Below are 10,505 nucleotides of genomic sequence, written 5' to 3' on the forward strand. Positions count from 1 at the left end.
GCTTTTGCAGCTCACTAGTTCACTAGTAAGACTTTAAGCATTACTAGTTCAGCCCAGTGGGCCACTAGTCTGTCAAAAAGCTGACTAGTTTGGATTTTGGTGCCACTAGTATGGCTCTGTGGCTTCAGTAGTCAGGCTTAAGTTGCTACTAGTTTGACAAAAGTGTCACTAGTTGCTGAAAAAGAGTGACTAGTAAGACTCTTTGTTCAACTACCTGGACAAAATGTCTACCTAGTTTGACCAGATGTCCAAGTAGTGCTGACAATGATCGAACTAGTGAACGACACTGACACCTGATATCAAGGATATGGAATAAATGCTCAAACGGCTTGCCATAGTGAAAACTTTATGGGCACAACGGCCAGTTCAAAACAGGGCATGCTACACTGGCCGTATGGGTACGAGGGGCATTACGGACACAGTCCGGTGCATCCACGGCACTGGTCGTTTGGCCGTGGTATAATTCCTGCCCTGATTATTACAGCGGACTCACACTTTCCAAGTTATTTCTGGCTACATTAACGTTACAACAGCCACAATTTCTAGCTTAGATTTATCTACTTGGGTCAACATTTTAGGATCGTTTACAACAGAAATACATATACGTTGCATGTAATTTACCAAACGGGCAGATAACCCCCTCTGAAACTATCTTGCTACCTCTCATATATAACTTACTTGCTTAGTTCATAGTCCCGGGTAATAATATAACTATGCACAGCAATTGTATAAGTGTGTTACATTTACTAAATAAAATATAAGGACACTTACAGTCTGGATACAATCCGCCATCGTTCTTTTTTGAGACCTCTCTCGTTTATTTCCTTGTTTTGTTCTTGCTTTTGGCGGGTCTCATTTTGCATCTCCCGTGGTTCAACGTCATTGGATTTACACAACTACACGACACGCCCCCACACGATCCGCCCACTCTACAGGTTCCGCCCCTCTCTTGCAGGCTGCAGACAGACCTCTCTCCGTTCACAAGCACCGAAAGACATCATCAGTGGAGTGCAGATAACGTGATATTCAGTGGCCGAAAGCAGCAAGCCGCTTGTTTCATCCCAGTTGAGTCGTAGATTTTAACGACCGCGGAATGAAAAAAAACAAAAAACAAAACTAACACGTCAGCTGCAGCTAAACAGCGTGAGGTGTGATGGGAACAGACTGCAGAGTGTTAATGGGTAATGTGAAGTGATGTTATGTAATGTGTTAATGTGTCAAATATATGCTACAGAAAATACAGAAACATTACACAGAGTTAATATATTTTATTATAGCTAATTTGCTGTATCATCGTATTCAGCTATAATCTGATGGAGCCCAAACACACTGGGCAGCAACTCAAAATCAAACACAAAAATGTTGTACAGACTGGTAAAAGTTTTGCTTATACTTTCTTCATTCTTTCAGTATTAGGCTGAGGTTCATTGAACTGCTGTGAAATGACTTCTGATTCACGTAATCTCCTTTATGCTCAGATGGACCCAGGGGCGTTGCCAGCATTTGAGGACATCCGGGGCTTAGCCCAGACAATTTTTAAGAGTTGGGGGAAAATCAAGGATTATTACAAATAGTGCAATATGACTGACTATTACCAATCAAGCACTCCAAAACTCAATGAGACAGATCATTAGTTAGCTAAATTTGTAAAATTAATCTTAATTTTGTTGCATATTCTCAATGGGTACTCATGTGTAGCCCTGTTTTTATAATGAATGCAAAGCCACAGTTCCTGTGACTATACACCTAGATGCAGATTAGAGATGGTAACAGTATGAAAATTTCATATCACGGTCTTTGATTTGATATGATCACGGTTATCATTATTATCGCGGTATTGTTGTAATGTACTCAAAATGTTCAAAAAGTACTTAGACACACACTGAAATCATTTAACCGAGTTTTATTTTGAAAAACAAATAAAATAAAGAGCACATTGTACTTTCTGTCAACAGAAAGTCTAGCATGTTTGATTTTCTTTTTGCCGTTCACAATTACTCCCATCACAGCCGTCACTTTGACCAATAGAAACACAGAGTTAGCTGCTGCCAACTGTATGACAACAACACCCCAGCGTTTTTAATATTTCCTCTAGGGATGTTACCACACAGAGTAAAAGGGGGAAATGATGGTGTGAAACAGCAGAGGCACTCTGTCAACCTGCTGAGTACTGCCATTAGCGTCAAGCTAGCAAAGAATGTTATTTCTTCATAATGTAGACAGACAAAAAGTAAGAAAATTAAAAAATAGTGGAGGGGCTTTTACTCACCACAACTGCAGAGGCTCCCAGCTTCATTTGAAACAGACTACATTATAAAAGGACCGTTGTTCATTAATCCCTCTCTGTTTTTATATTTTTATTTTTTATCCGCTCCGGTTGCCTTGATAAAGTTAATGCATCGCGCAATCATTTCAAACTCAACACTTCCTGAAAGTGTTTCAGATTAAAAGCCCCTTATAACCTCGGCTAGAGAATCCCTCCATTTTCTAAATAGGCTTTTATTGTGAAACATTTGCAGGAACTTGTTGTGGAGGAATCAGTGGCCTTTATGTTTGCGTAGGTACTTCAAAAGTAGCTCCTGCCATCTGCTGACGCTTTTAGGTGACTACAACAACATTTGGGCTGGTACATGAACAGACACAGTGACTGAAATAATAGTAAAAGTAATAAAAACAGGACAAGAATAACCCGATGACAGGAAAGACGACTGGGGATAATTGGTGAGTACCATCGTGTAGTGTGTCATGTCTGTCGGCCAAGTCACGGCACGATTTTATGACTCCATAATCGTGTAATGTGACATAGTGACTTTCAGAACGGGAAGAAAAGTCGTGTAGTGTGACCAGGTACACTCGTTGTGTAGTTGTGGGTGGTGGTCACGGACTTTGTCCTTTTAGAGGGGGGAAAAAAATCTCCGGAGCACTGTCCGTGCGGCTGCCTTCGGTGCCTTCCACTATGTTTTCAGAGGCCTGTGTCTGAGGGACTACTGCTGCTGCTTTCCCAGGCAATGAGCAGTATCACCTTGAGTTTTTCAAAGTGCAGTAATCAAACATGGTTTTAATAATTAAAATTTGAAACGGTAATACTAAGTGTCGGGAATTTTACTGCGGTTTATCATTTTACTGGTAATCGTTGAATCCCTCATGCAGATTTTAGTTGGTTTTAGTTTATAAGAGCTCAGTTGCATATGTGCAACACCTTATTACTATAGCATAAGGTCGAAGGAGGTCAGAATAGCCCATATATTAATAATTTGAGATTTCAGGATTTTAGAGAAACATAATTTAATTGCTTTACATATCCACAGATGAATGCATCTTAATAAAAAAAAATATCTTGTGTGAACTGTATACATCTTCCTGCACCTTCTCCCCTTGTTGCTGCCTCACTCCTTCCACCAGAAAGCTACTGGAGAGAGTAAAGGCCCATTTATGCTCAATGTTAAATACGGATCCGGATACGGATGGAGCCTTCTGTCCGTGCTCCGCGTTCATTTCGTCCATATTTCTGCACGTTTCCATACAGCTTACGGATACGGGCCAAACGGAGCAGTACCACTGGGAACTGTGGGGGCAGTGTTGCTGTCACTACCTGATACGTAGCTCTAGTGAGACACAAAGAAGAAATAACAATTCAAATTCTCTCATCTGCAGTACTAGAGAAAAGAATTCTCCGTCCTCCAGTCGCGATGTATTTAACGGCCTCACCGACCACCGCCTTCTTCAACGCTGCCTCTGTTTTTGTCTTTTATGCAAGAGGTACATTATCAATATCTCCTCCACAGTCGCCATGTTTGTTTTTGAGTTTGTTGTTGTCATAAACTTTTGACTCTGGGCTGCCCCCTGGTGGATATATTGGTTAACATCAATGCCAACGTAAAGGACGCATGGAAGTATGTGGGCAGTGACAGTAACATCGTTTGAAATGGACGTATACATTTTCATACATAACGGGAGCATAAATGAGCCTTAAAGAGACAGTGTCAGTGAAATTAACATCCAAATTAATAACAGCATTAGACTTGAGCATGAGCTTCTCCTTAAGGCCACCCACTTTTACAATGAATGAAATACTGTAGGGGTGAGCTAGCTAGCATGGCTCAGGCTGCAACAACTTACCACGTCCCATGCCAGATTCTAACTTGGCTCCTACTCGTCCTATTGTAACGGGTATAGAGTGAACCCAATTGCAGCACAGATGAACCAGGTTTCTTGTATTAACAGTCTTTATTCAGCAGGTTAAAGCAAGAACACAGCTAACCAGAAGATGCAGCAGAGCAGAGCAGGTGAGTATGGCAGGATTCGAACCCCAGTCTCCCGTGTGCCAGGCAAGCAAGTTATCACAAGACCAACGGGGCAGGCAAGGAGTACATGGGACTCGTGAGCAGGTAATTGTCCAAAAGTTCTCAACAGGCTCAACGAGTGTGGTGGAGGGGAAATAGCACAAACTCACTGCTGATGGAAGTCTTACTGGAAAGTGGTTCAGATGAGGGCTGGGTGTGGATCCGGACCTTGAGACGGAGTCGATGGGGCTGACGGCACCAGAGGAGGTGAGCTGGCGAGGTGAAGCTGACAAGGTGGGTCTTTTGGCTGAGCAGGAACAGGCTGAGTGCCAACCAGCCACAGGCAGACGAGGAACAGAAAACAGGCAGACAATACTCGTAGTCGGGGACAGAAGGCTGGTGGATTTACCGGGGCTGAGACATGAAACGAAGGTCGGAGGTAAGTCCAGTCGATACCAGGTAAGCAGTCCGGGAACAACTGCGGGAGAGTCAGGCATGAGAGCAAAGACAATCTGGCAAAGAGTGAGTGGAGTGAAGCTGCATATATACTGGCTTGATTGGAGATGGTGACAGCAGCAGGTGGAAGCAGTTAAGCTGATGAGGGGTGTGGCTGAGCAGCAGAGCAGAAGAGGGGCAGAGCAGACTGTGACATGTCCTGGCTCCCCCATCTGCAGGTCATCTTGGCTGCCATCTACAAAATCATGAAATCAAGTTGAAGTACGTGGAACGGCTGCAGACCAATAACTCAAGAACTCACGTGTGTGATGATCCAAACTAGAGCAGTACAGAAAATGTAAAATGCATGGAGAGCATTGAAGATATTTGGAATATTTTGACTCAGTGATTTCCTTAAACATAAAAAAAACCACACAAAATTACTGTTAGCCGTTTCCATACTTGAAGTTGATTCAGCAGCTTTTTGAGTGTAACACTCAAAAAGTGTATCCACTATCCACAATTAAATGTATTTTTATTTTTCTATATGCACTATGGTGTTGATGTACTGTATTGTCACAGTTAAAGACTAGTTAATTAATTGACTTTTTTAAGATTTCTGCATTGCATATTATATTGAATCATATTCAAAATATACTAATTTGTGTTATTTAGTATTGTTCGGGAATGCTTGCTGTAAGACAGTCGTATTGTTGATTGATAGCTTTTAAATGATAACTGTCAGATTGTGTGTAATAGGCTAGGCTACAACAGATAGCAGCCACACTCTAAGCTTAACAATCATTGAAACAACTGACCAAATTTGCAATACAGTAAAATAATATCAAGATTACACCCTACAGTGTGCATGCTGCTGAGCAATGATGATAAGTGTCTGTATTTTAGAATAGAAATGCATACTTCACTTGCACTCATTTGTCGTCACAAAATATTTTTTACACTGACTGAATTAAATGAAACAAGTAGCCTACTAAACAATAAGAAGTACAGCCCTTGTTATTTTATTGTCATAGACTAGGCCTAATCCATAAAATCATGCATGATGAAGGAGAAGTTAACCATTTATCTGTCCGACTTATTGTCTACACTTGGACTATGCAGGTAGGCAAAATAGGAGAACTGAACTGCATTAAGTTAGGAAACGGAGAATTTGTAAGTTTAGATGCTGCAAGCCAGCAATCAGCCAGCGCATTACCCGAGCGGAGCGAGCGAGTCAGGTAATCATGCCCTCATGAAAAAACACTACTGAATCACTACTCACCACTACTACATGATGCCTATTCAAATCCCTGCACAATTGCTACTTAATCACTTCTGTCTCACTATTGGATTTTGGGAAATTACTATATAATCACTACTCATTCCTTCACATTTATTATTGAATAACTACACAATGCTTACACATCTACTGCTGTATGCCTTCACAATCCCTATGGAATTACTACATCCTTCTGCATATGTAGTGTTTTATCACTACTCATCACTATTGAATTACTTTTTATTTCTACACAAACCCTTTTGAATTACTACTGAAACCCTACATGATTACCACTTAATTACTTTTGTCTTACTATTAAGCAATGACTACATATAAACAACTCATTCCTTGACTTTTACTCTTAAATTACAACATTCTTACAATTTCTGATGATGAAACTGTCCCATTCATTACCATTTACCAGTTCAGTATCATGGTTCAGTTAGTATTCAGGTGAGACGTGAAACCAGGGTGTAAAATATCATACAATTTTATTGCAAATTATTACATACATTAATTACATTACATATTTGATCAGGAACATGTCTTGTGCCATTGAATGCACTTAAAAGAACAGCTAGACTACCCCCAAGGAACCCTCCTCCAACCAGAACTACGGAGTTGTCTCTTTGAACTTGTCATAACCAGACACCTGACTATCCTCTGTGACACACAAACAGTATCTCTATGGGCTTCTTCGGGTGTCTTGTGAATGCACTTAAGAACAGCTAGACTACCCCCTAGGAACTACCCCAACACACACAGAAAGACCAGTTGGTTAACAAAAAAAAGGACTAGGACCCGCGCAAGCGTAATCCTATGTGATATTACGCGAGCATAATCCATATACAATATGAATGAAACACTCTCGCAAGGCAGAGTGTTGACAGACATGTAGATTATTTCTAACACTTGTCATTTTCTTAGATAAAGCACACAAACTATCACTGTTATGTAAATATCATGGTTAAATGAAAGATCACATACCACATGATGAACCACTCATCTCTGTGATGAACCAGAGCCATGCTCATGTTCAGAGTGGTTCCTCTGTAATGACAAAAAGCAAAAAAAAAAAGTGGATCAATTCACAACCTTATTTTTATTTCATGAAACATATTTACAAAGTTCAGTCTCTTACCTTCCTGCCCAACTGCACAGACGTCCACTCAGGAGGGGGGGCCCGTGGAACTACAACCTCCCCCACCACAATCACACATGGAACCACCTTTGGCAGAGGCTTGGTAGACACCGGGCGTGACACCTGTGGCTTAGGTGCTGGTATCTCCAGGTGCTGTTTGGTGGCAGCCAACAGCGACTCCACGAGGATAGGCATCCCCATGTCGTCACTGGGGTGCACCTACAAACACAAAACAATGACAAAAAAAAATTAAATATTATTTTGAAAAATGTGACCTTTATTGTCAAACATACTGTGTTGAATAATTTTCTATTTATGATATGAAAATAATATATTCTACTTACACCATCACAGCACTACAGCTTACGGTTGTTCAGGGGGAAGCGGTCAGCGTGGTGAAAATATTTCACACCTTAAAAAAAGGAACAAGAAAAGAAACACGGTTTTTGAAAAACACATTTTAAAAAGGCAATGTCAACTTTCTTATTAGAAAACCATAATGGGTATAATATTAGAAATTATATGTAAAATATATAATTCTCATAAGCCTTCATAAAACTGTTTAGAACCATGTATCATTATTTTCAAACATACCAAGACATGTTGACACGCGGTGAAATTCATGCCGGAAAAACTCTTGGATATCCCCCGGGACTGTCAAGTGTGGGACAAGGTCCCAGCAAAGACCTAAACAAAATAATAATGGGTAATGACAAAATCATATTGACCTGTACACATCAGCCTCATTAAAAAGAATATATGAATAACCTACCTGTGCAGTCGGCCAGACGCTGCAGACAGTGGCCAGGTATTGGCCAAAAGCTATGCCTCCTTGCTTAGGTGTCTTGCTGGCCGTTAGGTTGTTGCTAGGGGCCATGACACAGACAGCATTACGCCAGGGCCACACCGCCCGCGGAAGCGCCGCGAATAGCCTCGAAGCGCCGAGAAGAGAAGGCAGTTTCCTTTCGGCGCCCATGTTAACCGACTGTGTCGTCCACACTGGCCGCGCCGCGCCGGGAAGCTCCGCGGCAGGCTCACGATTTGCAGCGATCAGTTCAGCGTCTGGTCTATTTTCTGCGCGAGCGAATGTGTCAAGCCAGGCAGTGAAAAATAACAGCTGGGAGCAGAATCGCTTGTCGACGGCGTGGAGAAATGCGCGTCTGATGTGAACGGAGGTTCTCCGGCGCGCGCGAGAATTTCGGTGCGCTGCGCTTCGCAGGCAGTGTGGCCCTGGCGTTAGAGATCAGAGGAAGAATAGCATTTTCATCCTCAGTCCTGAGCTAGTCAGCGCACGCCCCTGGAGTGGACATGACGCCAAAGGTGTGGCAATCCTCTGGCATCAGCACAATCCCATCTGCAAGGGAGCGCAGATGGGACGCCCCTACAAGAAGAACAAGCTGGAACAAAAGACAGGATTTTTTTTTTCTTTTCTTGTATTATTAAATCAATTATGTCCACAAACACATGAAGCTTTAATTGCATTGGAACATACTTTGATAAACACAGTAGGCTGTATCACAGAGCATTGGACAAATGTAATTCATTTTCAGACAGTAAACATGAGAAGATTATTTCAACTGGACATTCTCATTTCCCAGAGGACTCAGCTTAAGCATTAATGAGTGTTACACGCCAGTAATATGAAGATATTTACGTGTTTTGCGGTTAATTATAACGTGGATCTGTTCATCCCTGCATGCGGAGGCAAACAGGCAGATGAGCTTCGTTTCCTGCTAGATTGAGTGCGACTCATTCATCCAAACTTTGCAAACATGGTCGGGATTTGTAGAGGACATATGTATGTTGTTCACTATAAAATGTGGTTGCTATAAATAAATGCATCTCTGTGCAGAGAGGGAAATATGAAAAAATGCTCCGTTCGACACCCCTCTCCCCTAAGTTACAACACATCACTCTCTGGCCGACTCAGAGAACAATGGCGGCTAACTAGCCGTTACGCTAACTACCCGCTAAGTTACGCTAGCTTACTAAACTAAGCTAATGGCAAAACATTGCCATTGAATATTCCACAGTTTAAAAACAACCAGTGTGAGCTGACGCAACACCTAAAATACCGCACTCTCCTGCTGAGTCGAAGGATGCTGGGGGCTAAGTAAGTCCTATGCTACCTAGCCGCTACGCTAACTAGCCGCTTTGCTAACGAACGGCTACGCTAACGAACTGCTACGGTATCTTACTGAGCTGAGCTAGTGACAATATATTCCAACTGATATAATGTAGGTACACACATAGTTTATATAGCATACAAACCCACATATAATGTCAGAAGCACGAGCAACATTCACAAAATGACTACGCTACAAGCAAGCTCCTACCACTTACCGTAATGACTGCCGTGTCCTTCGGTTAAGAGGGACAAACAATCACAACGCAGCGCCGGGGAACAAGGTGGAAGCTCCAAACGGAATGTCATTGGATAACATGATCCTTAGCTAAGCCCCGCTCCCTTGGTTACTGTTGCTATGTCTTTCAAGCATTCACTGCCAGCCACGCTCTATGCATAAGAACTACAGAGTATGCAGCAATATAGCATCGGTTTCAAAGTAAATATCAGAAATTTCTTGGAAAACTGTTAGGAGATATCAGAGACAAGCAGTCAAAAGATAAGACATTTTTGACTTGAGCATCTTAGTGATAAAGCCATCATCAATGGAGCTCCGATACTATGATTCACCACGACAACAGGGGAGAAAACTTCCGGGAAAAAATACACAGCTACGGTCATAAAAAGAATCACTGACAGAGTTAATGCGTAACTCATATTAAATGTAACATCACTTTCTTTTCATATTAGCCTTTGAGAAAGTCATTAAATGTTGTTCAATGTTTTTAATAATTGGGTGAAAATGAAATTTAAAAACAGACCCATGATTGCTCCTCACTTTGGTTTTATTCATATTCCACATATTAAACACAGTAAAAGTTTACTCAGTCGCTATTTCAGCTTGAGTAGCTTTTACCACCAACAGATGCTGTTTACCACACATCTAGTCTCCTAACATCCTGTTGAGTAGATGAACATGTGGAAAAAAGTACAGGTGGTGGTCACCTCCACCTCCACCACGTCTAACAAAAGGCAGAGAAGCTGGTCCTGAGTCAGGTCACTGGATGACCAGAGCCTCAGGTCATCACTCACCCCCAGGTCCCCAGGGCCTAGAGGCTATTGATGTTACCCATAATGTTGCAGCAAATTGGAAACACAGACATGGAAAGGGAGTTGTTGACAAAACTAAAAAAATAAATGACTACTGATTGTTGTTTTTGTATCTGTACAGTTCGTTAAATTACAAGGTATGGAAATCACAAAATCAACGCCAAATTGAAAAATTTGAATCAAAATGGCCAA

General features: G+C 41.7%; 1 long non-coding RNA gene across 2 annotated transcripts; it reads right to left on the minus strand.

The window, feature by feature from the left end:
- Positions 1-2,630: 2,630 nt before the first annotated feature.
- Positions 2,631-10,037, minus strand: LOC126388686 (uncharacterized). 2 transcript variants are annotated; one of them, XR_007569773.1, is made up of 7 exons: positions 9,482-10,037; positions 7,911-8,535; positions 7,733-7,825; positions 7,483-7,550; positions 7,139-7,357; positions 6,985-7,047; positions 2,631-4,974 (listed from the first exon to the last, which is right to left on the minus strand). It is a non-coding gene; the product is annotated as an uncharacterized LOC126388686 (long non-coding RNA). The 2 variants fall into 2 exon arrangements; XR_007569772.1 differs by having other exon boundaries at positions 7,911-10,033.
- Between the last annotated feature and the right edge of the window lie 468 nt (positions 10,038-10,505).

The sequence above is a fragment of the Epinephelus moara genome, chromosome 1, assembly GCF_006386435.1.
Source record: "Epinephelus moara isolate mb chromosome 1, YSFRI_EMoa_1.0, whole genome shotgun sequence".
Lineage (NCBI taxonomy): Eukaryota > Metazoa > Chordata > Actinopteri > Perciformes > Serranidae > Epinephelus > Epinephelus moara.